The following is a 25,561-nucleotide window of genomic DNA, read 5'->3' as shown; positions in this document are numbered from 1 at the left end:
TCCTTTCTGCGTGGGAGCCCCAGGGTGGGTCAGGGCGGGGCAGCAGCGTGGAGCGACGCCTTCCCCTTTCCCTGGAAGAGGGCTCTACGTGAGATGTGTGTCGGGTGGAGCACGTGAGCTCTGGGGCGCCGGCATCTTGCCTCACTCAGAAATGGTTGTGACAGCATGTGGAGCTGACTCAGCGTGGTGTGGGGATGTCCCTTCACCAGCCACGCAGCTCAGAGCCCCGTGGACGGTGTTCACGCTCCTAGAAAGTACTGCGTTGCTGTTTTGCAGACACACTCTTTTATCCCCTGGAACACGGGGTGTGCAACAGCATCGTCCGCCTCAGAGACGTGCAGGGCTGGCTCGGGAGAGAGCAGGCAGCCCCACCGCTCTGGTTTCTGGGAGCAGAGATGTTGAGAGAGCCAGTTACCAACCTCAGGCCTCGGAGCGGCTGTTGGGGAGCAGTGCCCAGCAGGCACGTTCCCTCCTGTCTGTCCTGCTCTGCTTGGGTTCCTTCCAGTCCCTGTCAGTGTCCCCTGGGAAACACGGTCCCGGTGGTGGTGGCAGAGGGGTGTCCTGTCGAGGAGCAGGGGTTGGGAGCAGGTTTTGTTTTCTCCTCCAGCACTTGGTGTCCCACGTCCCCGCCCCAGAGGTCTGGGACCCCGTGCCGCAGGGACGCCCTGTTCTCGAGATCCCAGCCCAGCCGAGCAGCACCGATGCCCGCAGTTCCTGCTCTGCCAGGCCGTGCCCCAGACGGCGGAGAACTCGGCGTCTTGCCTGTGTTCTCCCGGCCGGTGCCACGGCTGCCCCTGCTGCAGCCGTATCCGTGCTGCCCGCCGTCTGCACTTTGCCCCTTCATGTCTTCCACTGCACGGTGTCCACTGAATGGTAGTTTGGCTAGAACGCAGACTGCGGCGATGCGCACTGCTCTTCCCCCGAGGATTTTAAATACGTTATTTACGATCTCTGACGTCTACCGTCTCTGATGTCTACTGCGGCTTCTTGGAAATCCGATGCCGTGGAGCGATCACCTCCCTGCACTCCATGGGCTTTGTTTTCCCTCTCCCGTTGATAGACTCTGCAGCTGGAGCGCAGCCGGGCTTTGTTTACAGCCGCATAGATCCAGTGGACTTAGAAGAGGGCTCGTGGATTTCCCGTCTTCTGAAACTGATCAGCTGCGCTCCCTGGGCGCTGGCCCCTGGCTTCCTCCTTGGTCCTGCCCTGGAGCTCTGATCACACACACCCTGGCTTTCTCATTCTACCCTTGTGGCTTTGATACTTCACATTTTCTCTTTTTGATCACATTGCAGGCTGTGTTTGTTCAGTGTTCTGTCACTGCTCTTCCCTTCAGCTATGCATAACTCCCTGTTAAACTTCCCGGGGGGTGGGGTGGGGGGTGGGGTGGGGGGTGGGGGTGGGGAGGCCAGCACCGCGGCTCACTAGGCTAATCCTCCGCCTTGCGGCGCCGGCACAGCGGGTTCTAGTCCCGGTCGGGGCGCCGGATTCTGTCCCGGTTGCTCCTCTTCCAGGCCAGCCCTCTGCTGTGGCCCGGGAGTGCAGTGGAGGATGGCCCAAGTGCTTGGGCCCTGCACCCCATGGGAGACCAGGAGAAGCACCTGGCTCCTGGCTTCAGATCAGCGCGGTGCGCCGGACACGGCAGCCATTGGAGGGTGACCCAACGGCAAAGGCAGACCTTTCTCTCTGTCTCTCTCTCTCACTGTCCACTCTGCCTGTAACAACAACAAAAAAACTTCCCTGGGGGATTCGTTTCCATGCCTCTTGTGCTATCTGTAGAATTTCTCTGTGTTTTCTTTGGGGGGAGGGTCAATCTGTTTTCCCCTTCCCCCAGTGCTCTTTCCTTATGTAGTAAACATTTCTTTATCCCTAGATAGTTTTAATGTATTTAGAGACTTTGTAGATTTTAAATGATCTTTAGTTATTCACGTGCAAGTATGCTCATCTATTGTGTTTGTTAACTACTCTTTTTGGTAGTTTGGTTCTCAATGTGATTTTAATATTTTTATTTTAGGAGCTGGCACTGTGGCTCACTCGGTTAATCCTCAGCCTATGGCGCCGGCATCCCATAGGGGCGCCGGGTTCTAGTCCCGGTTGCTCCTATTCCAGTCCAGCTGTCTGCTGTGGCCTGGGAGGGCAGTGGAGGATGGCCCAAGTGCTTGGGTCTCTACACCCACGTCAGAGACCAGGAGGAAGCACCTGGCTCCTGGCTTTGGATTGGCGCAGCGCCGGCCGTAGCAGCCATTTGGGGGGTGAACCAACGGAAGAAAGACCTTTCTCTCTCTCTCTCTCACTAACTCTGCCTGTCAAATAATTAAAAAATTATTTTAAAGATTTATTTTACTTATTTGAAAGTCAAGAGTTACAGAGAGAGAGAAAGAGGGAGAGGGATCTTCCATCTGCTGGTTCACTCCCCAAATGGCTGAAATGGCTGGGACGGAGCCAAGCCGAAGCCAGGAGTCAGGACTTAGTCTGAGTTTCCCCGTGGGTGCTGGAGCCCAAACACTTGGGCCATCTTCCCAGACCATTAGCAGGGAGCTGGATTGGAAGTGGAGCAGCTGGGACAGGAACCGGCGCCCATATGGGATGCCAGCACTGCAGGCAGAGGCTTAACCCACTAAGCCACAGCACTGGCCCTGTGATTTTCATTTTGAATGTAATGTAGAAAGGGTTGTTTTCCAGAGGAGTCTTTATTATGATCTTACAGGGATATTCCTACAGCACCACTTCCCAGAAGCCTCTAGTAAGCTTTTCTGGCATCTCATAGGCCAGGATGGAGTCGCGTGTCTGTTTCTGAACCAATCGAGCACAGAGAGGAAGGAATCATCCTTAGATCTATCCAGTGCACCTCCGTCAAACCGAGGGTGGCTCGGCCGCCTGACAGGGAGGGGTGGACCCTCCGGGCAGAATCAGGGCTCCATTAGAAAGGAAGAAACGGGATAAACTTGAAACTGCAGCGCTCCTTAAGAATCACATAAGAGTTAATCCAGTCAAGAAATTCTTTGAGGGGCTGGTGCTGTGGCTTAGCGGGTAAAGCCGACGCCTGCAGTTGGGCACTGGTTCGAGTCCTGACTGCTCCACTTCCGATCCAGCTCTCTGCTATGGCCTGGGAAAGCAGGAGAAGGTGGCCCAAGTCCTGGGGCCCCTGCACCCATGTGGGAGACCCAGAGGAAGCTCCTGGCTCCTGGCTTTTGATAGGCGCAGCGCCAGCTGTTGCAGCCATCTGGGGGAGTGAACCAGCAGATGGAAGACCTCTCTCTCTCTCTCTTTGCCTCTCCTTCTCTATAAAATTTGACTTCCAAATAAATAAATAAATCTTTTTTTAAAAAAAAAAAAGAAATTCTTTGAAGGGATGGGGAAGGGGGATGGAGAGGGAGAATAATTAAACAAAAGCAAACACGGGACGGGCACGTCCTTGGTGAAGCGTGTTTCGGTGGAAGGTCATTGCGTGCTCCCTAGGAACGCCTCGCACTCACTGCTGCTCAAGCCGCTTTGTTTCTGTCCTGGGGTAGGGCGTGGCACTCCGCCTCCCACGCGTGTTTGTCTTTTGTCTTTTTTCCTTCTACTTACAGGGAAAAAAAAACACATATAAAAGCAATTCAGCAAAGCTTATAAATAAAGTGATGTCTGAATTTCAGATCTGGCAAACACGTAGCATTAACAATTTGATTCGATGTCACTGTGATGCGTTGAAGGGCTCAGAGCAGTTTGAAGCAGGGAAAAGCTGAATTCACAGCGCTGGTGGGGAGCTATGCCTTGCCCCGGCACACGGCACAGAGGACAGAGTGACTCTTCACGAGCCACGCAGACTTGGCAGTGTCTCTTCTGTGTGACGGAAGCTGCAGAGGGGTGGCTGAGGTCAATGACATTTAGCTGAGATTGGTCTACTTTGCTTTGGTCCAGACTCGATGATATCATGCACTGGGCCACGGGGAAGACCTTTGTAAATTGAAAATGTTTATTTAGCTCACAGTTTGGAGGGTTAATTTCAAGGTTTGGTGTCTGATGAGGGTGGCGAGCCAGGAAGGGGAGAGGGGGTGGGGGCTGGGCTAAACTTGGTCTAGTTGCCAGGCCCTGCCCGTGGTTCTGGCACCGCACACCAGCTCTGCCCTGTGGGGCTGTGCACACCCAGGTGAAGCTGCCCTAAAACACACTCATCTGCAGCCCACGCTTTAAGCCTGGGGTGCTTCTCCACGTCTCCTCTCCCTTAGCATGAGCACTGGTCATGCTGGAGACGGAGCCTGGTCCCTCAGATTCTGGGATGAGGGTCACGTGAGGCAAGGCCATAGCTGACCCACGCCATGGGGCATGAGCCGCAGGTGCACTGGGGTGACCCTGAGCCGCTGAGATGTCTGAGAGGCCTCACGTGGCCGGTCCTGACTGCGACACCTGCTAAATTATCTGTTGGATTAGCACCCCTCAGACCCTGGGAGAGGCAGCTTCAGGCTGGGGTGAGGTACACAGGCAGAGTATTCCTTACCCAACACGCTTGGGGCTGGAGTGTTTCAGATTTGGGGTGTTTTTCAGATTTGGGGATATTTGTCTATAGATAATGAGGGATCTTGAGAATAGGCCCTAAGTCTAAACATGAAATTAATTTGTGTGTGCATTTTTAAAGATTTATTTTGAGGGGCCAGTGCTGTGGCGTAGCGGGTAAAGCCTGCTGTCTGCAGTGCCGACTTCCCATGTGGGCACCAGTTTGGGTCCCAGCCGCTCCACTTCCGATCCAGTTCCCTGCTATGGCCTGGGAAAGCAGTAGAAGCTGGCCCAGGTCTTTGGGCCCCTGCACACACATGGGAGACCCAGAAGAAGCTCCTGGCTCCTGACTTCAGATTGGCCCATCTCTGGCCACTGCAGCCATTTGGGGAGTGAACCAGTGGATGGAAGACCTCTCTCTCTCTCTCTCTCTCTCTCAGCCTCTGCCTCTGCCTCTCTGTAACTCTGCCTTTCAAATAATAAATAAATAAATCTTTCAAAAAAAGGATTTATTTTGAAAGATATATATCTGAGAGATACATAATAGATATTATTATTATATATTATATATATATATATATATATATGAGAGAGAGAGAGAGGTCTTCTGTGCACTGGTTCACTCCCCAGATGGCCGCAATGGGCCAGTGCTGGGCCAGGCTGAAGCCGGGAGCCAGGAGCTTCTTCTGGGTCTCCCCCGTGGGTGCAGGGGCCCAGGTACTTGGACCGCCTTCTGCTGCTTTTCTGAAGCCATTAGCAGAGAGCTGGATGAGAAGTGGAGCAGCTGGGACACAAGCTCTCACCTGTGTGGGATGCTGGTGTTACAGGCGGTGGTGGCCCCCGTTTCGCACACCTTACACACCTAGCCTGAAGGGAGTTCTGTACAATATCTGTAGTGCACCTGTGTGCCACAGCACAGCCCCTGTTTGTGTTTTCACACACCTTACACACCTAGCCTGAAGGGAGTTCTGTACAATATCTGCAGTGCACCTGTGTTCTGACTGTGAGCTCTCACATGAGACCAGGTGTGGAATTTTCCTCTCATGGCATCCTCCTGGCACTCAAAAATGTCATCCTAGTCTTCTTTTTTTACTTGAAAGGTAGAGTTACAGAGAGAGAGAGAGAGAGAGAGAGAGAGAGAGAGAGAAGGGATCTTCCATCTGCTGGTTCACTCTCCAAATGGCCACAATGGCCAAAGGTGGGCCAGGTAGAAGGCAGGAGCCTGGAACTTCATCCAGGTCTCCCATGTGGAGACACTTGGGGTCCAGGCACTTGGGCCATCCTCTGCTGCTTTCCCAGGCCATTAGCAGAGAGCTGGCTCAAAGTGGAGCAGCCGGGACTCGAACAGGCACCCATATGGGATGCCGGCATCACAGGCGGAGGCTTAATGACAGCCCCAGCCTTGACAATGAAACACAGTAATCCGTTGCCGCCCCTCACATCCATGTGCTGTGACTGGCTTCTTTATCTGCAGTACCAGCTTCTTCCCCGGGGAACCCAGCTAAGTCCTTCTGTCTAAGCAGATCCTGGCTGCGGAGCTGCCCCGGTCCTGCAGGTGCTCGCTCCCTGTGCGGCAGCTCCTGGGGAGGCAGAGGGCCCCTGAGAGGTGTAGTGGAGAAGAAAGGAAGGTGACTGAGTAAGAGTTTTGCTGTGGCCCAGTGGGGAGGCGGGGGCGGAACTGGAGGCTGTCACGGGGTCCCTTCCCCTCCAACGCAAAGGCAGGAGGGGTCCCTGTGCTCAGAGGGGAGCAGCGCGGATGGGAGCTGTTTCAGCGTCTGCGAGTGCATTGCAGGGGCTCTGGGCCAGAGAGTGCCCCGCCGAGGCCGCCGACTTCCCCCACTGCTGTGAGCACAGAAGCCGCCCATGAGTCATAGCAGGGCAGCCGGCCCTGCAGCAGGTGGGAGGGCAGGAAAAGTCAAACCGCAGAGTGGGCTTCCAGCTGCGGGCGCAGCGGCCTATGGCCTTCCACTCACGGGGGCTCAGGGGGCCCAGGAGTGGGGAGGCGGGGCAGGGTGTCAGCACCGGGGTCCCGTCACGGTTTCCGTTGTGAACTACGGGTTTTCCAGACCCAGCCCACTGCGGCCGCCCACTCTCCCACCCTTCTGGCCAAGGGCAGGTCTCTCTCTCTCTCTCTCTCACTCTCTCTCTCTCTCTCCCCCTCGGGCGGCTTTCACTGGAGGAAGTGGACACAGGATGGTTTTTCATTGAAAAGAGAAAGCACTTAGGAAATTGGCCTTTGATTTGTGAGAGTGTCCAGAAGAAGCAAAGCCTAAAACTAGAGATCTTGGACCCAGGCACTTTTTGCAAAAAGATTTGGCATTGTGGGGGCACCTGCCTTGCGCTGGGCCCTACGCCACACACTTCCCAGGCGTCTTTTCTAACCCGGCCTGTAGCTCTGGGCAGTGGGACTTCACAGGGGCACAGCGGTGTCTGCACGCTAAGGACCCCCCGGGCAGAGTTCAAGTTCTGCTGAATCATTGGTTTCGGTTTTATCCTGGTATTGCCCTGTTTTGGAAACGTGGCTGTATTGGAAACTGTTGGCTAAAACAGCTACTTCACAGCAACGAGTGACCCCTCTGTGGTCAGCATTTGTCCTGTTCCCCCGTGGAGGCTCCCTGAGCCCCTGTCCAGTGGAAGCCCCGCGTGGATAAGGGCCAGTGGGGACCTGGGGCGAGCGACTGCACCTGGGCAGCGGGAGTGGGTGCCCGGCCTCTGAGCTCAGGGGCTCCCACAGAGCAGAGTGCAAGAACACGGTGTTCCCGCAGAGGAATCGGTGAGGTGGGGGCCCAAGACGAGGGATGCAGGGCGGCCTGGGGAGCTGGAGAGGGAGGAAGCAGGAGATGCGTTGTGCCAGCCCACGGGCTGGGCTGCATCCCCACTGTACGTGAGGTTACCATTGAGCTGATGTTTGTCCCCGAAGACTGGGGTGGGAGTGAGGCAGGTAGGGGGCTTGATTCAGCCCCAGAGCGACTATTGGATGATGAAGGGGGCTGTGTGGAGGGAGACAAGTGAGTCCCAGCGGTCGCTGACCCGGCCTGTGAAGAGGAGCGGGAATCGGCTACAATGTGTGGCCTTGGTCACCGTGTCGACGTGAGAGAGAGAGGCAAGGGGCGCATTTTGGCCTCTGCCAGGGCCCTGCTGTCTTGGGACCCTGTGCGGTTCCCCAGGCGAGCTCCTGGTGGCCTTTATGTAAGGGGCGTGTTCATGGTGTCAGATTCCTGTATCTCATTTGCTGGTTTCCATTAGTGATGTCTGCCCCAGAGCCTCTTCGTCCTGGGCTCCTCCCAGCCTGGGTTGACTCCCCAGGTTACAGAGCACAGCACTCAGGGGCCCATAGTCTAGCAGAAATTAAAATCATTTGGCACCTAGGAAAAATAATTGGAGACCTGCAATGAGGAAAGATTCGCACTGGCTAGAGTCTCCCCTAGGGCATATGAGCCACCAAGAGTTTATGACACACGTATACAGCATTTGTGCCACAAAACATGGAGTGAAAGAAGGCAAACTTGGACAATTTCTTAATTATTGGGAAAATGCAGAGACATCCCCTTGGAACCAATTGTTTTTATTTTATAATTTTTAAAAAATGATCTATTGCCGGCACCGCAGCTCACTAGGCTAATCCTCCGCCTTGCGGCGCCAGCACACCGGGTTCTAGTCCCGGTCGGGGCGCCGGATTCTGTCCCAGTGGCCCCTCTTCCAGGCCAGCCCTCTGCTGTGGCCAGGGAGTGCAGTGGAGGATGGCCCAGGTGCTTGGGCCCTGCACCCCATGGGAAACCAGGATAAGTACCTGGCTCCTGCCATCGGATCAGCGTGGTGCGCGGGCCGCAGCGCACTGGCCGCGGCGGCCATTAGAGGGTGAACCAACGGCAAAGGAAGACCTTTCTCTCTGTCTCTCTCTCTCACTGTCCACTCTGCCTGTCCAAAAAAAAAAAAATGATCTATTTATTTGTTTGAACAGTAGAGTTGCAGAGAAAGAGAGAAGACGAGGGGAGAGAGAAAGAGAGAGAGAGAGCGAGTGAGAGAGAGAGAGAGAGGTCTTCCATCTGCTGGTTCACTCCTCAAATGGCTGCAATGGCTGGGAATGGGCCAGGCTGAAGCCAGGAGCTTCATTTGAGTCTCCTACATGGGTGTAAGGGCTCAAGGGCCTGGGCCATCTTCCACTGCTTTCCCAGGCATATCAGCAGGGAGCTGGATCAGAAGCAGAGCGACTGGGGCTCCAACTGGTGCCCATATGGAATGCTGGCGTCGCAGGTGGCAACTTAACCTGCTGTGCCACAACACTGGCTCCTTGATTTTATAATTTTTCCTGACATTCTGATTTGCAATTGTTCTTTGGTAGCTACATCACAAAAATCTGGTCCAAATAAATGGTGGGCACGTCGGTCCCGGGTCGCACAAAGCTCTGCTTTGCTGTCCAAAGCACCTGCAGCTTCGTCGCTTCCTCGTGCTGCACTTGTAGGCGTGCAAGTGGCTGAAGCACCTGTTTCCCCATCCTCACACTGAGGGAAGGTAGTTAGGAGGACCAGTGGTGCAAAGAATATAAAGGGGCTGGCACAGTGCCTAGCGCTCAGGCGACACGGAAGGCAAGGTCAGCCCCTCGCACGCCAGTCCATGCACAGAGAGCAGCGCCATGCGGGTTGCATGGGGCATGCTGGGGCGCCCAGAGGCGTCTGTGGCCCCGTGAGCAGGTCTCATGGTTTGCTTGTGTCCATCATGCACAAGACACAAAGACTGCTCAGGGCCCGCTATAGCATCATCTTCCAGGCGGAAGCAGACGTCAGCGCCGGCAGGCTGTATTCTAGGTCATGCTTCTGTAGCACAAGGGACACCCAGGAAGCTGAACACAGCCCCTAGCCCTGGTCCCCACATCCTCCATCCCACACTCAAGTGTGGGCCAGTCCCGGCTCTGCACGGGCCAGGCCGGAGGGCGGCCGTTGTGGACGCGGGGCTATCTGCCCACATCTGCTGGTGGGGGCGGGGGCGGGGGAAGTGGCTTGACACAGGATGGCCCACGGGGCTTCCCCTGCAGCAGGGGCACTGGGCTCACAGCCTGAGTCCCCGGAATAGAGAACTCTCCATCTTTCATCTCCTCTGTCCCTGTGTGCTAGTCTGATGGTGTCTATCAAGGAGAAGACGCAGTCGCAAGGCTCTTGTTTTTAACACAGTCCCCACTCTGCCAGTGCTTCCTAAGGATGATGATGATGTCGCAGTACAACAAGAAGAGAGAGAGAGAGGAAAGGGGGCGTCAGCACCGGCCGGGCACCCAGGGCACACCTGCCTGGCCCTCACCTGGCCCCTCACGCTGTGCTGAGGCTGCTCCCTCAGTCTGCCTTACCCTCAACTCCTGCCATCCTTACAGCTAGGAGTTACTGTGAAAAAACAGACCAGACCGTGAGAAGATGATAGTAACAGCACAAAACACAAATCTTGCAGGAATTTTGTTAAGTATTCACACCTGCACGTTGTCCTAAAACTTCATTCCATTTCCATTTTGAAATCAATTTTTTAAATTAATTTATTTATTTGAAAGAGCTACAGAGAGAGAGGGAGAGACACACAGAGAGATCTTCCATCTGCTGGTTTACTCCCCAAATGGCCACAACGCCTGGAGTTAGGCTGGTCTGAAGCCAGGAGCCAGGAGCTTCCTCTGTGTCTCCTATGTGGGTGCAGGGGCCCAAGCACTTGGGCCGTCTTCTACTGCTCTCTCACGCCATTAGTAGGGAGCTGGATCAGAAGTGGAGCAGCCAGGTCTCAAACCAGCGCCCATACGGGATGCCAGCGTCCAGTGGCTTTACCTGCCATGCCACTGGCCCCTGAAATCAGTATTTAAGGACAGTACTGTTGATTGAGAACCCAGATCTTGGTCCATTAACATGGCAGCTTTCCCAGGGCCCTACAAGCTCTGTTATCCTCATGTCTCAGGCAGGGCACTGGTGCCTGAATTTCTGAGCTAAAAAAAAAAAAAAAAAAAAAAAAGGGACTTGAAGCACGTTCCAAATTCTGCCCTGCCTGGCAGCCTGAAGGGAGCAGAAAAGCAGATAAAACAAATTGTGTTTTAACAACAAAACCCATGGGTGCCTGGAGCAGGGGTCTGTCTGCCTTACCAGCCTGCAGAATGCACTGGGAAGTGAGAATGGAATCACCTTGGTTCACTTGACTGGCTGTGTGCTTAAAAAAAAAAGATATTTGCTATTTCAATTAATTTTTTTTTACAAGCAGAATTAGACAGTGAGAGAGAGACAGAGAGAAGGTCTTCCTTCTGTTGGTTCACCCCCTAAATGGCTGCTACGGCCAGCGCGCTGCGCCGATCCGAAGCCAGGAGCCAGGTGCTTCTCCTGGTCTCCCATGGGGTGCAGGGCCCAAGCACTTGGGCCATCCTCCACTGCCTTCCCGGGCCACAACAGAGAGCTGGACTGGAAGAGGAGCAGCCGGGACAGAATCCAGTGTCCCGACCAGGACTAGAACCCGGGGTGCCAGCGCCACACGCGGAGGATTAGCCAAGTGAGCCACGCGGCGCCAGCCTCAATTAATATTTTTAAAAAGTTGAAAAAGGATAGGATTTCAATAAAATGAACATAATTTAAATTTATTATAACTAACATGAATATATTTCCATGAAGATGATAGAACCTATTGATAGCAAACTTAGGCGTAGGTACGGGTACTTCAAAACTTTCATGAAAAATGCAATTAAGACACAGACTTATTTTGGCACAAATTTGTGAAGTCCATGCCTACAAGGGGTCTTCAAAAAGTTCATGGAAAACACATAGAAGAAAAGTCTGCGTGGATTTCAAAAGTTTTTGGTGCCAAAAGAAGCTTAGGTTGTGATTCTGTTTTTCTGTAACTGTTTGAAGTCCCCATGCAGCTGTATCTGGAGTGTAGCCTGTGATGAGGGAAACAGAGAATCACTGCTCAGCTGCTGAGCCGTGGAGTCTGGCCTGTCCGTTAGCTCTGCTCCTCTAAGTGCTGTTTGAATAAACCGCCGTGGCCCCTCAGCTCCTCCTCCTCCTCCTCCTGTTCTTGCAGTGACACGTACATTTATTATTATTATTATTATTATTATCTGGGTGTGGGCAGTTGATTTTAAAGAATGTAATAAGGAAAAAAAGGCAGGCTTCCACGATGCCACTCCCCAAAGACATCTGTTTTAATTTCAATGTCTTTATATTTTGTTTTGGTGAATGGTAGGGCCTGTATTCCTTCTTTTTTATCTTTACAAACTTGCCTTGACTGTTTTGGCACATTAAGTAATTTATCACTTGCATCTAGAAAACTCCTAAGTGTTTTGGCAGGCACTTATGTAGCAATTATACAGTATTCTGGGAAGAAACAATTCCGAATTGTGTCTTCCCATCCATGAATATGGTATAGCTCTCCACTATTGCTCTTTTATTTCATGCTTGATTAAGTTTTTCTATAATGATCTTGAACATTTGTCTTAGGTCAGTTCCTATTTTGATTATTATTATTTTAGTATTTGCAAAGTAGATGTTTCCTTATTTTAATTTTTACATTTTAGAGCCTTTGTTGTTTCTGATTTTTCAATTTCTTTTTACTTTTTTCTACTTCCTTGACAAATTTAATTTTGTTTTCTACATTTTGAGTTAAATGATTGATTTATGAGTTGGAGGTTTGAGTCATGTTGTGTTCATTTTGTCACGACTGCATCTAAAGTGAATAGCATTATGTAATGTGGGCCAGTTTGGAAGCTTTGCATTTAGCAGTGTAGTGTTTAAGTCCCCTGCATCCCACATGCAGGTGCCTGGGTTCAGTTCCTGGTTTTCCGACTCCTGTTTCTTGCTGGCACAGACTCTGGGAGGCAGTGGTGGTGGCTCACGTGGTGGGCATTCCAGGCTTCTGGCTTTGGCCCTGGCCCACTGCCAGCTGGTGGATGGGGGCTATCCTATCTGTGCCTCTGCCTCTCGAATAACAGATCAAATTTAAAAAATAAAAAGAGAGGATGGGGGTTTTACCACCCTTATGTTGAAAGGTTCTTGAAAACCAAGAGAAAATGTACACGTGTCATTATCTGCAGCTGCATAAATGAAAGGTGAGTGCCTTGGAATGACCAGGCGGCGGATACCGCCTGTGCCAGGACACCGAATGCCTGTGCCGGGACACCGCGCGCCAGCATCTTGTGTCTGTGAGCGCACTGCTGTGGGGCACCCTCGTGTTGAGCGATCTCAGCTGCAGCTATGCGGGGTCGGACACGACTGTCGTTTCTCCTCTGGGTTCTTTCCCTTTGGCCTCCTGCTTCAGGACCGAGACCGCTATGGCCTCGATTTGGTGAGGACTGAGCTGCTGGCTATAGAGGAGGACGATTACTTGCATTTCACTGAGACTTTAGGAAATAATGCCCTGATCAGTGGCATTGACTATAATATAAGATTGAAATGTTTAAAAAAAAACCAAAAAACAAAAAAAAACTAGTCCCGGTTGGGGCACCGGATTCTGTCCCGGTTGCCCCTCTTCCAGGCCAGCTCTCTGCTGTGGCCCGGGAGTGCAGTGGAGGATGGCCCGAGTGCTTGGGCCCTCTACCCGCATGGGAGACCAGGAGAAGCACCTGGTTCCTGCCTTCGGATCAGCGCGGTGCCCTGGCCGCAGCGCACCGGCCACAGCACTCCGGCCGCGGCGGCCATTGGAGGGTGAACCAACAGCAAAGAAAGACCTTTCTCTCATCTCTCTCTCTCACTGTCCACTCTGCCTGTTGGAAAAAAAAAAGATATGGTGTTGGTTAGGTGAGCTGGGTGGCCATGGGGCCTCACTTCCTAAGTGTCCATCATGGAGGACAAGAAGGGGGCAGCCGTGGGGATGGAGGGAGAGGACACCAAAGAGCCAGCCATCGCAGGAGCTCGGACGTATTGCAGCGTATTGCACAGATGGCACAGATGGCTGAGGGCTGGGATCCGGGAGTCCTGTCTGTTTCACGTGGAAATGCCCCGACCTCCAGGGCTCCGCAGGGGCCCGTGTCAGCTCTGCCACGCTGCTGCAGCCCCGAGCTTCCCAGGCAGCTGCTGCAGAGTCCGTTTGCATTAAAGCTGCACTCAAGCTCAGACGGGCTAAAATTCAGGGCATCACAGAATTGAGTGAATTGCGATTTTGAAGACGTGGCTTCAGTCTGGCCCATTGTGTCACACGGCGCTGGCACCCGTTGACCTTGATAGCTTTCCTGTATCCTGCAAGTCATTTGTTGACCAGTAGTAGACGGCCAGTGCAGCGACTCCCGTGAACAATGCCTCCCCACTGCCCACGCAGCCGAGTCCTGGGAGCAACCCCTCCCACAGACAGTGCTGCCAGCTCCTGGCCGGGTGGCCTCACCCCCGGGAGGCGCCCAGCGTCCGGTCACCTCGTCATCTCTTGCCAGACTCACTGCAGCCACCACCTAACGATTCTCCGTCCTTCTGCCCTTGGCTCCTTTTCCGAGGGCGGGGCTATTGTCAGCGCAGGAGCCACGCGATGCGTGGGAAACACGGGGAGGGGGGGTTCTCGCTACCACTGGCTCTGCAGCTCCCTTGGCAGTGGCTTCTCACCTCACTCGGCAAGAAAGACAAGCCCAAGAGGGCCTGAACGATCTTCCCTGATCTGACACCTGCTGCCTGCTTCCTCCCCTCCTGTGCCTCTGGCCACTTGCTCCGTCCCCAGTGTCCCCAGCGTCCCCAGCGTCCCCTGCGTCCTGGCACATTCCCGGTGCTGGGAGTGGCGCACTCTTCCCCTCCAGCTATCTGCACAGCCAGCTCTGCACTTCTGCTCAAAACTCCCTTTGCACGGAGGCCTTGCGGGCTGCTCTAGTTAGTATCGCGACCTCCCCCGTGGCGTGCCATGCCGTGGCCCTTAGCCAGCACACAGCGCCTTCTAACAACCTAGGTCACTCTGTGTGCTCACTGTCGTCTTTCTCTCTCCCCTGGCACAATGCAAGCTCCGTAAGAGCAGGACTCTTCTGTTGTATCCCGCCGGTGTGCCTGGCACTATGTCTTTGTTGAACAAAGGAAGGAGGGTTTCTGTGACTAGCACCCTCATCTGCTGGCAGAAACACCAGGCCAAGAACGCAGGAAGAAATGGGAATGTTCACAGACCCCACGCGCGACCCAAGCAAACCTCGGCTTGTGCACCTGCAGCAGTCCACCGGTTTGCTGTTCCGCTGACCCTGCGCACCCTGCTCGGGGACCTCAGGAGGCCTCCTGGCCTCTGTGGCTCCATGAAAACTGGAAAGGACAGCTTTCATGTAGATGCTTCCCAGGTCCGGTCCGTGGTCCCTCCCCAGAACGCCTCCCTGGCTGGTCTCACCAGGCCTCGTGGCTTTGTGTGTTATCTATAGGTGTCCATGTGACCGCTTTAAAACTCTGCCCACAAACTCTTTAGAGTCCTTCCTTCCAGAGGTGAAACCTACTTTCCCGCCTCCCGAGTCGGGGCTGGGTTTGTTCATTTGTTTCTATGAAGGCAGCGGAGGCTCTGGGATCTCACTTCCCACAGTAAGTTACAGTGAGCAGAGGGTTTAGGATGGCGGCAGCACGAGCTAAGAACAGGTTTCTGTCTGCGTCACCAGCTCGCGGGGAAGGGCCAGCATTTCTCTTCCAGATGAGTTGCTTTGGATAAATCTCGGAGATGAAAGCTTCCCAGGATGGGACATCAACAGGGGCTGTCACTGTACTCAACGGGAGCAAACTGGATTCTGCAAAGCCGGGCTGTTTGACAGAGTAGCCATTCTTTTTTTTTTTTTTTTTTTTTTTTGACAGGCAGAGTGGACAGTGAGAGAGAGAGAGACAGAGAGAAAGGTCTTCCTTTGCCATTGGTTCACCCTCCAATGGCCGCCGCAGCCAGCGCGATGTGGCCAGCGCACCGCGCTGATCCGATGGCAGGAGCCAGGAGCCAGGTGCTTTTCCTGGTCTCCCATGGGGTGCAGGGCCCAAGCACCTGGGCCATCCTCCACTGCACTCCCTGGCCACAGCAGAGGGCTGGCCTGGAAGAGGGGCAACCGGGACAGAATCCGGCGCCCCGACCGGGACTAGAACCCGGTGTGCCGGCGCCGCTAGGCGGAGGATTAGCCTAGTGAGCCGCGGCGCCGGCCCAGAGTAGCCATTCTTTAATGGAAGGCAGGTGTGCCAACATGTGCCCGAGCGCACCTGCTGCGATCTACACGGAACTGACATTCTTCCGGCAAATGGGCGGAGTCGTTCACGTAAATGCACAGAACACACCAGAAATGCACTCACCTGCCTCCTGCTGTTTACAGAAATGTTGAGACTGTGTCTGTATCTTTCTAAAACACGATTTCTAGCAAGGAAATAAGACCTTTTGTGGGACAAGGAGAATGCCGTTGAATATCAGTAAATGCTGGAAAAAAATGTCAAGCAAAGATCTTCAGCCTGGAGGTTGCGTGAATGTCTGGTTATTTCAGCTGCATTAAATCGATAAGGGAATGACCAGGGCCAGTGCCATGGAGATAGGACCCGGGCAGTCCCACAGGTCCCCACGCTCAGGGGCCCCTGTGCCTGGTTACATGTTTTCTTCTTGTTAACGCTTTTTGGTATTTTTTTAAAATCGATTTTATCATTTAGTTGAAAGGTGGAGAGAGAGATCTGAGATACATTTTAGCTGCTGGTTCACTCCCCAAATGCCAGCACCCACATCAGCCAGAGCCAGGCCAAAGCCGAGGCCTAGAACTGCATCCAGATCTCTCACGTGGGTGGCCGTGGCCCAGGTACTGGAGCCATCGCCTGCTGCCCCAGCAGTGTGCACAAGCAGGAAGCTAGACTGGATGCAGAGCCAGGATTTGAACCCAGGGACCCCAAACAGGACGCAGATGTCCCGAGCAGTGTTGTAACTTCTGTGCCAACCCCTACCCCACCCCTCTGCCACCCGCATCTTTTGAAAAAAATATGGCATCATGTCCCCTGGGTCTTGCAAAGTGTGTCGCCGTTCCTGCAGGAGATTGCTATCGGCGGTGAGCGGCTGCGGCCACGGCCGCAGAGGGAAGGGACGTTTCAAAACTGCCCGGGCAGGTTAGGAAATGCTTCTCCGTGTGTCACGCTATTTATAGTAAAACACAACCTAAGGCAGCTGTGTCTGGGTGCGTAGGTGGAGGGGGTCACTCGTCGGTGGACGGCCCAGGCCGTCCGGTTTCCTCTTGGAGGCCAATCACATGGGTCTGAGACCAACCACGGGTGCCCGATTCCTAGTGCTTTGCAAACATCTGATTCCCATAAAGCACAGTCCAAGGTCTTTAACATGCTTCCTCGTGGTCCCTATTGGAATAAGGTGCACAGTACATCTTGGAAACATCCAATAGAAGATTCTGCTCTAATCTTCGAGAAATCGGCACAGTGGGCTAAGCCTCAGCCTGCAATGCCGGCATCCGGTGTGGGTGCCAGTCCAGTCCCTGCTGCCCACCTCTGACCCAGCCCTCTGCCAATGTGCCTGGGAAAGCAGCAGCTGATGGCCCAGGAATTCAGGCCCTTGTCGCCCACGTGGGAGTTCCAGGCTCCTGGCGTTGGCCTGACAGCTCTGGCTCTTGAGGTCATTTGGGGAGTGAATCAGTGGATGGGAGATCTCTCTCTCTCTCCTCTCTCTCTCTCTCTCTCTCTCTCTTTCAAATAAAAGAAATTTTAAGAAAAAAGGGAAATCGGCTCATTTCCTGAACACAAAGGGTTTCTGTGAATGAAAGCAAACCAGCCTTCCTGGCCTTTGCCCACCACGGCTGGTGGACCGGCCCCAGCCTCAGCCCACCCTCGGCTCCTGGCGAGTCCGGCCCGGCCTGCCTGCACCTCCAGAAAGAAGCAGAATGTGGGGGGCCAGGCAGACGCCCAGCCCCGCCGGCTGCTATCAGCTCACGGACACTGCCCCGCCACGCTGTCCGCTGGTGAAGTGTGCGGTGACTGTTCCCCACCTTCCTCGCCTCCCCGTGCTGGAAGGCCTGTCTGAGAGCGACTCCACTTCACGGCCCACCCCGCTCTCTGGGTGGGGATGCAGTGAACCCGTCCTGCAGGGGGAGGGAGGCTCTTTTCATTCATACCCATTTCACAGGTGGGGACCTCGAGGCATGCAGAGCCTCAGTCACTGCCACATGTGGGGCTGTGTTCCAGGGCCTGCATTTCCATTGGCGGCACTGGGGCCACATTGCCAATGTGGGAAAGGCTGGCGGTGGGGGTGGGGGGTGGGGGCGGGGTTTGCAGCCTCCCTGGGGGCCGGAGCAGCGTGGCAAAGGCACAGAGGTAAGGCGGAGCGAAGCCCATGGGAGGGGGGCTGGGCCCTGGAGGGTGAAGGCACCAAGATGCCTGTCTCTCTCTCTCTCTCTCTCTCTCTCTCTCTCTTTCTCTTTCTCAAGGTTTGTTTTATTTATTTGGAAGGCAGAGTTAGAGAGAGAGGGGGTTCTTCTGCACCCACTGCAATAGCTGAGGCTGGGCCAGGCCAAAGCCAGGAACCTGGAGCTCCATCCAGGTCTCCCACGTGGATGCAGGGGCCCAAGCACCTGGGCCATCTTCTACTGCTTTCCCAGGTGTGTTAACGGGGAGCTGTTAACAGTGGAACAGTCTGGACTCGAACCGGCGCCCATATGGGATGCTGGTGGTGTTACAGGCTGTGGACACACACTGTGCCACACACTGGCTCCAAGGATGCCTTTCTTTTTCTTCTTCTTTTTTTTAAAGGTTTATTCATTCATTTGAAAGGCAGAGTAACAGAGAGACAGAGGCAGAGAGAGAGAAAGAGAGAGAGAGAGAGAGAGAGAGAGAGGTCCTCCATCTGCTGGTTCACTCCCCAGATGGCTGCAATGGTCGGAGCTGTGCTGATCCGAAGCCAGGAGCCAGGAGCTTCTTCCATGTTTCCCACGTGAGTGCAAGGGCCCAAGTACTTGGGCCATCCTCTACCGCTTCCCCAGGCCGTAGCAGAGAGCTGGATTGGAAGTGGAGCAGCTGGGACTTGAACCGGCGCCCATATGGGAGGCCGGCATCACAGGCAGCAGCTTTACCTGCTGCGCCACAGTGCCCGCCCCCAGGATGCCTTTCTAGATTGTGCTGCTGTGTCCCCTGATTCGCTCTGGGCAGTTGGGAGAGGAGGGTTTCTGGGACTGTCGTGGCGTGATTGCGCTACTCTGGGCTGCGAGCAGGAAGCCCTGTGGCCGGCTGTGGGGGCGGGGTCCCCTGCATCTCCAGCTGGGGGCAGGGGGGCACGAGGGGCTGGGGGATGCGCTGGCTGGCGCTCATGTGCACCTCCACTGGGCCTGTTTCTTCCTTGGCCCGTGGCGCTCGCTCTGTTCCATTCAACCCGGCCTCAGGGAGTGCGTTCTTTGAGGAGGGATCGGGAGTTGAGGAGCGCGGGGCCGGGGGCGGCTGAGCGCTGGCTGCAGCCGTGGGTGGGTTCAGGCTTGCTCGCCAAGCGGGCGTGTGGGCGCCCCAGCCAGAGGCCGTTTCGCTTTCCTGGGCACGCGGCAGGACTTCCCCAGCCGCTGTTTGTGTCTGCCCGGGGCTTTCTCGGGCCTCTGCACACACCGCGGCCCTGGCTGGGATGCGGGCTGGGAGGGTGCCAGGCTGGTTTTGAATTCTTTGAAATCTCGGAGGATCTTAAAGAGAGTGATCATGGTGGGAGGCGTGAGAAGCCTGTTTCTCCCCCCAGATTAAAATAGAACTTTTCAAGGGAAATGAGCGGAGAGTGTTGAGAAGTAGGTAAATGCTCTTCGTGCAAAAACAGGTATGATGTCACAGGGTCGCTGGCCCTGGAGCGGGGTGGGGAGCTCCCCCACTCTGCTGCTTCCCTGGGTGGGGGGTGGGGTGGGCTTGGTCACGCCCCCAGCCTCACCCAGGGGAGGGGAAGGAGTCCTGTAGCGGGTGTGATCCTTGGTCCCATTGTTTCTTGCTTAGTTAACATGAGGGACATTAGAAAGTTTGTGGAAAGTGGGATTCAAAGATATGTTTATTTGGGTGCGAAATGTTTGGAAATCCATGCAGTTCCCCGAGCTTTTCTTTCGAAGGGGCCGAGGCGGCACTGATGTTGGGGCCGTGGGGGACAAGCTGGGCGTGCTCTGGGGGCTGCAGGCTGGAACCCAGGCTTCTCCTGGGGGGAGGGGAGGGATTGTCGGCAGGGCACCTGCGGGGGGGGGGGCAGGAAGTTTGCGGAGCAAGGAGCCGCCGGGGGTGGGGCCAGGCTTGGCCCACACGAGGCCTGAGCCAGCACCCCGAGGTCAAGGACGCCTTCCCTCTGCGAGGCTCCCGGACAGCCATGCAGGTTAAAGGGCACCGAGACCCTGCGGGGGGCCTGGCGCACGGGACCCCCGCACTGCAGGGTCCCTGCCAGCCTGCTGCCCACACAGCTGGCTCATGCCTGGTCCTGTCTGCTGGAGGCGGATGGTGGTCACCCAGCAGAGGGTGTGTGTCTGTGTCTCTGTGGTGTGCATCTGAGCATGTGCGTGTACACGTGTGTGTGAATATCTGTGTATCAGTGTATGCATATCTCTTATGTGTGCACGTATGTATCCGTGTATACATCTGTGTCTCTCTGTGGTGTGTGAGCATGTGTGTGTGAGGTGTATCTGTGTGAATATATGTGCGTATCTGTGTGTATCTGTGTATATCTGTGTCTGTGTACGTGTGTATCTCTGTATGCATGTGTCTCTTACGTGTGCATGCATGTATCTGTGTATGTGTCTGTGTGTACATGTGTTTCTATGCACACACGTGTCTCTGTGTACATGTGTATCAACATATTGTGCACATGTATGTGTGCATCTGTGTGTATAGATGTGTGTGCATACATGTACTTGTGAGTAGATGTGTGTCTATGTGCATATGTGTGTTGGTGTGTGCCCATGTGTATCTGCATCTGTGTGTAGATGTGTGTCTATACATATGTGTATTTCTTTGTATATGTGTATACATGTGTGTGCACATACATATCTGTATATGCACATGTGTATCTTCATAGATGTGTGTGTGAATGTGTGTGCACACATGTGTAGATGTGCATAGATGTGTGTGCACATGTGTATCTCTGTTATGTATATACACATGCATGTAGATGTGTGTATATGCACACATGTGCATCCATGTGTAGACGTGCATCTGCACACATGTATCTGTATACATGTATGTGCACACACGTGCAGATGCACACATATGTAAATATCTGTACACATGGGTACACACATGTAGACATGCATGCACGTGTATCTATGTGTGAATATCTGTATGCATGTGTGTGCACATGTGCATCTGTGTAGATGTATATATAGATGTAGGTATATATGTATGTATGCATGTGTACTCATTTATACAAGTGTGTGCACACGTGTAGATGTGTGTAGGTGTCTGTATACATGTGTGTTCACATGTGTAGATTGTGTGCACATGTGTTGATGCACGTACATGTGTGCATACATGCGCACATATGTATCCATGTTGATGTGTCTGTATATGTGCATATATGTGATGTATACATATCTGTATACACACGTGTGTAGATGTGTGCATGCATACGTGTGCACATGTGTGTATGTAATACATGTGTGTGTGTGCACACACAGGGAAGGGGGAGGGCTTACCCTTGCAGCAGCGCTGACCTCCCCTGGGGAGGATGGCTCCCCCGCCTGCTCTCCCTGGCTCCCACCCCTGCACACTGCACGGACAGCAAAGCCAACTCCAGCACACGAGCCTTCCGTGCAGGGGCCCCGGTCCCCCCCACTTGCTGTGTGAGGCAGCTATGCTGGAGCTGGGGGCCGTCTCTGCTGCTGTGGAAGCAAACACTGAAATGCCAGCCCTCAGTGTGTCCCGGGCACCGGCCACGCACCCGGCCACGCACCCCGGTCACGCACCCTGGCCACGCACCCGGAGTCTGGTTTCTCACTGGTGGGATGTGCTGCAGCTGGCTCCGCCCTGGCCTTTCCGCCCACCAGACACCTCCCACGGCCTCCGCTGACGCCCAACCCTGGGGGCCAGAGATGACGCAGCCCCGGGGGCAGGGCAGCCGGCAGTCACGAGGCAGGGGGTTCTCAACACTGGCTGAGTCCCACTGACCTCTGTGGCGGGAACACGAGACAGACCGGGATTCAAATCACAGGGCGTGGGAGCAGGACTCCCGGCTCTGTCTTTACTCTTTTTTTTTTTTTTTTTTTTTTTTTTTTTTGACAGGCAGAGTGGACAGTGAGAGAGAGAGAGAGACAGAGAGAAAGGTCTTCCTTTTCCATTGGTTCACCCTCCAATGGCCGCCACGGCCGGTGTGCTGTGGCCGACGCTGCACTGATCCGAAGGCAGGAGTCAGGTGCTTCTCCTGGTCTCCCATGGGGTGCAGGGCCCAAGCACCTGGGCCATCCTCCACTGCACTCCCGGGCCACAGCAGAGAACTGGCCTGGAAGAGGGGCAACCGGGACAGAATCCGGCGCCCTGACCTGGACTAGAACCCTGTGTGCTGGCGCCGCAGGCGGAGGATTAGCCTAGTGAGCTGCGGCGCCGGCCTCTGGCTCTGTCTTTAAGTGCCTCTGCTTTCCTCGGAATTTGCCCGGAAAATGCCATTCCCATGCCATCTGAGGATAAACAACCCCCAGGTGTGGAGGGAGCTTTGTCCATCCTGCGACACCCACCAGAGCCTGTCCTGTTGGCCAACCTCAGCTCGAACTTGCCAGTGCCAGAGGGGCATGGCGGGTACCGCGGACAGGTGCAGTGAGTGACAGGAAGTGGTAGGGACCGGGAGGAGGGAAGAAGCCACCCTGTGTCCCCAGGGGCTACCATCAGCACCACGGATGCACGTGGGCCCGGTGTGTGGCCAAGGACTTAAAGAGCCGGTGAGTAGACCTTCTGTTAGACACAGTCACCCCAGACGGCGACTTCCACACAGCAGGGCAGGGGCTCCGTGCTCGGACCTGCGGCTCAGTCCGTTCTGCCCCCTCCCCACCCCGGTGGGTTAAAGCACAGGACGCCCGGCTGGGGCCGCGGGGGAAATGCCTGACCGGTTGTCATGGGCTGTGATACACCACACTGAGAGGAGCAGCTCTGTCCCCTTTGAAGCTGACAAAGCACGCCTGGCAAAGCATCCACCGCCACGAACCGAGGCCGGTGGAGCTTCCTCCTCCAGTGCTGCGCTCCGCCGGGCACCTGGCTGCCTGCAGCCGCTCTTCTGTCTCCAGTCACGGCTGTTCCCCGAGAACTGAGCGCGACCCGGGCTTTGTTTTTCTGACACACATCCGGGGACCTAATCTGAGTGATGTCATCCAAAAAAAAAAATCACCTGTGTTAACCAAATTTCACAACAAAGGCGCCGGGGCACTCTCACCCCAGGGGAAATTTCTGAAACACGCCGAGGTAGGAGGTAGGAAACCTGTGACGTGGCAAAGACCTGGCCGGCGCAAACGGCTTTGCCGGGCGCCTCTCCACGTGGGGCAGGGTTTCCAGCTGGCGGCTTCTCACAGTGAAAGTGCCGCAGCCACACTCGCCCGAGGCCTGTGCGTCTCTCCAGAACCTTCCGTGGGAGATGCTGAGGCTTGTCAGCTCCTGGCCTGAGAGTGCTGGGGCAGGTGCACCTGGTGGGGGGCACCCAAGGCCTGGAAGGTGAGAGGGGCACGGGGTGGTCCCCGGGTGTGGGCACCCTCACCGCGCTGGGGGTTTGACAGGAAGGGCTGGAGCACTAAGAAGGGTGCAGGGCTCTCTGAGACGCTGGCAAGTTTCCACGAAGAGAGCAGGGTGGCTGATCTGGGCCGTAGGAGCCCCTCGCTGGAGACCACCCTTCCTGGGGGCTGCAGGTGGAGGCCACACAGACGTGGGAAGTCGTGGTGTGTGCAGCTCTCAATGGTCATGTTCTTTTTTTTTTTAAAGTTTATTTGAAAGTCAGAGCAAGAGAGTTAGATTTCCCATTTATTGGTTCACTCTACAGATGACTGCAAAAGCCAAGGGCTGTGCCAGGCTGAAGCCAGGAGCCAGGAGCTTCTTCCTGGTCTCCCACGTGGGCGCAGGGGCCCAAGCACTTGGGGCATCTTCTGTTTTTCCAGGTCATTAGCAGAGAGCTGGATTGGAAGTGGAGCAGCTGGGACTCGAACCAGTGCCCGTATGGGATGCCAGCCCTGCAGGTGGTGGCTTTATCCGCTACACCACAGCTCCGGCGGCCACGTTGCTCTGCTGTGACTTCCCTGAAGTCCGTGTGCGGACCTGACCACTGCTCATTCCCCTTTCCCTTAACACTCATTTTCAAACTCGACCCCAGCCCACGGAGCAAGCTGCTGTGTCCTTCAAGGGGCCCAGCGGTTGTCGCCCACCGGTGAGGTGCTGGGCTCATCCTTTGCTCCCGTTATCTTTCCATCCTCACGCCACTCCCACAGAATTAGGCCCATTTCCGAGGTGGAGAAACTGAGGCTCAGTTACACAATCTGCAGATCCCACAACTACCGCATGGCGATGCTGAGTGGGAGCCAGGTCTGTTTTCCACGCTCACGAACTCCACTCCCCGAGTCATTCTCACACACCCCTTCCTCTCCACCCACCAAGGTCTGGTGCCCTGATGGCACGCCTCCTGCGTCTTCAATTCTTTCTGCTGATTTCCTGGCCTCAGATCTGAAGCCCTCGTCCCCTCCAGCCCGCCTGTTGCTGCATAAGGAGTTTTTGTAAAATGCGTCGGCTGCAACCACTCCCGGGCTTCCAGGCCTGCAGTGCAGCCGTGGCCTCAGGGACCCGCAGGGCTGTGTGTGGTCAGCCGCGGGCTGCTCTCCGGCTGTCGGAATGGCTCTCTCTGCAGACCCCTGTCACCTAGCTGTCCTGCTGTCCGTCCGTCTTCCCTACAGCAATGCCTGCTGCACACGCCGCCTGGTGCCTAAGGACAAGCACAGCGAATGAATGCAGTGGTCCAGGGTGTGCGGAGCCACAGCTGACTTTGACGCCTGTGTAGTTTGCTTTCTGCGGATGTCGTCTGGATCGGTCTCATCCTCCGCCAGCTTCGCAGCCTTGGCCACGTGGAAGTCAGGTGGCCAGGCCATAAAGTGAGGGAGAAAGCAGCCAGCGGTAGGACCACTGAGGAGCAGAGAGCCCGCGCAAGCCCCTGCCCTGGTGGCCTGCCCAGCTTTGTGGCCCCAGTGCATCCATCAAGGAGACTCCAAGGTCAGCACACGCCAGTCGAGAAGGCACAGGGATGCTAAGCACCTGCTGTGCGCCAGCTGTGGTTCCAGGAGGACCAGAGCCGGCCCAGCAGGGGCTTCTTGACAGTCCCCTGGAATGAGAGTGAGGGGCCTTTAGTGCCTTTTCTGTCCTAAAAAAATAAAAGAAACGCGATGCCTGTAACAAGAGACAGGCACTCTTCTCTGTCTCCTGGGCGTGCTCCTGTTTGATTCTTGTTCTTAAGTTCCAGTAAAATGCCATTTCCTTCTATATCACGAATTCTCCGTGTTTTCTCTGTCAAGAATAACACACAGCTTATTTTTTTAGAAGGATCGGGAGCCCATGTGCATTTCCTCACATAACTTCGCTTGATTTTCATCTCCTGTACCTGGTGCACAGGGCAGGAATCCAACCCCCATTTCCAGGTGGGGAGCCTGGAGCCCCAGGAAGAAGGCTGGCCCTGGGATGGATGAGGGGCAGGAGCAGGGGGAGCCGGGCCCCCAGATTCTGACCCGTCCCTGTCACCTATGCCAGCCAGTATCGTCTCTTCTGTCGCAGCTGTCGGTTTTGTCCCTTTCTTCACAGACGGGCATGGAGAGAGGGCCCTGCCTGCACCAAGGCCACATGGAATTTCTGTTTGCAGGTGCTGGCCAACTCTAGGCTTCCTATGAAGGAAGAGGCGTGAACTCCATCCACGTGGGCGGCAGGGCGCTCATGCCCGTGTCGGTGGCCATCTGCAGTGTTGTCTGTCACGGCGGGATCCTGGTTCAGGACCGAGAATCCTTCTGACTCTGTGTCTTTAGACTCAGCCTCTGTTCTCGATTTTTCTTTCTTCCCTACTGTGGTGTCGCTTCCAACCGAGTTCTAATGTCCATGCAAGCTTGGAGACTTCAAGTTTTAACCAGTGGAGATCCCAATCACACTCATAGATTCAGATAATTGGTTTCTGGCTAGCAAATTTAAACCGTCCCTAACTACAGGGCTCCCGAGAGAGACACGGGGGAGCTACAGCCTTCCCC

The 25,561-nt window shown here is 55.0% G+C and overlaps 1 long non-coding RNA gene across 1 annotated transcript; it reads left to right on the top strand.

Annotated features, from left to right (window-relative positions):
- The first annotated feature begins 21,608 nt into the window (after positions 1–21,608).
- On the top strand, positions 21,609–24,742 carry LOC149126399 (uncharacterized). Its single transcript, XR_016233384.1, has 2 exons — positions 21,609–23,009; positions 24,233–24,742. It is a non-coding gene; the product is annotated as an uncharacterized LOC149126399 (long non-coding RNA).
- The last annotated feature ends 819 nt before the right edge of the window (positions 24,743–25,561 follow it).

The sequence above is a fragment of the Oryctolagus cuniculus genome, chromosome 5 (assembly GCF_051225735.1).
Source record: "Oryctolagus cuniculus isolate XC-2025 breed Fujian yellow rabbit chromosome 5, ASM5122573v1, whole genome shotgun sequence".
Lineage (NCBI taxonomy): Eukaryota > Metazoa > Chordata > Mammalia > Lagomorpha > Leporidae > Oryctolagus > Oryctolagus cuniculus.
The sequence above is the reverse complement of the archived record's forward strand: the minus strand, read 5'-3'. Positions and strand labels throughout refer to the sequence as shown.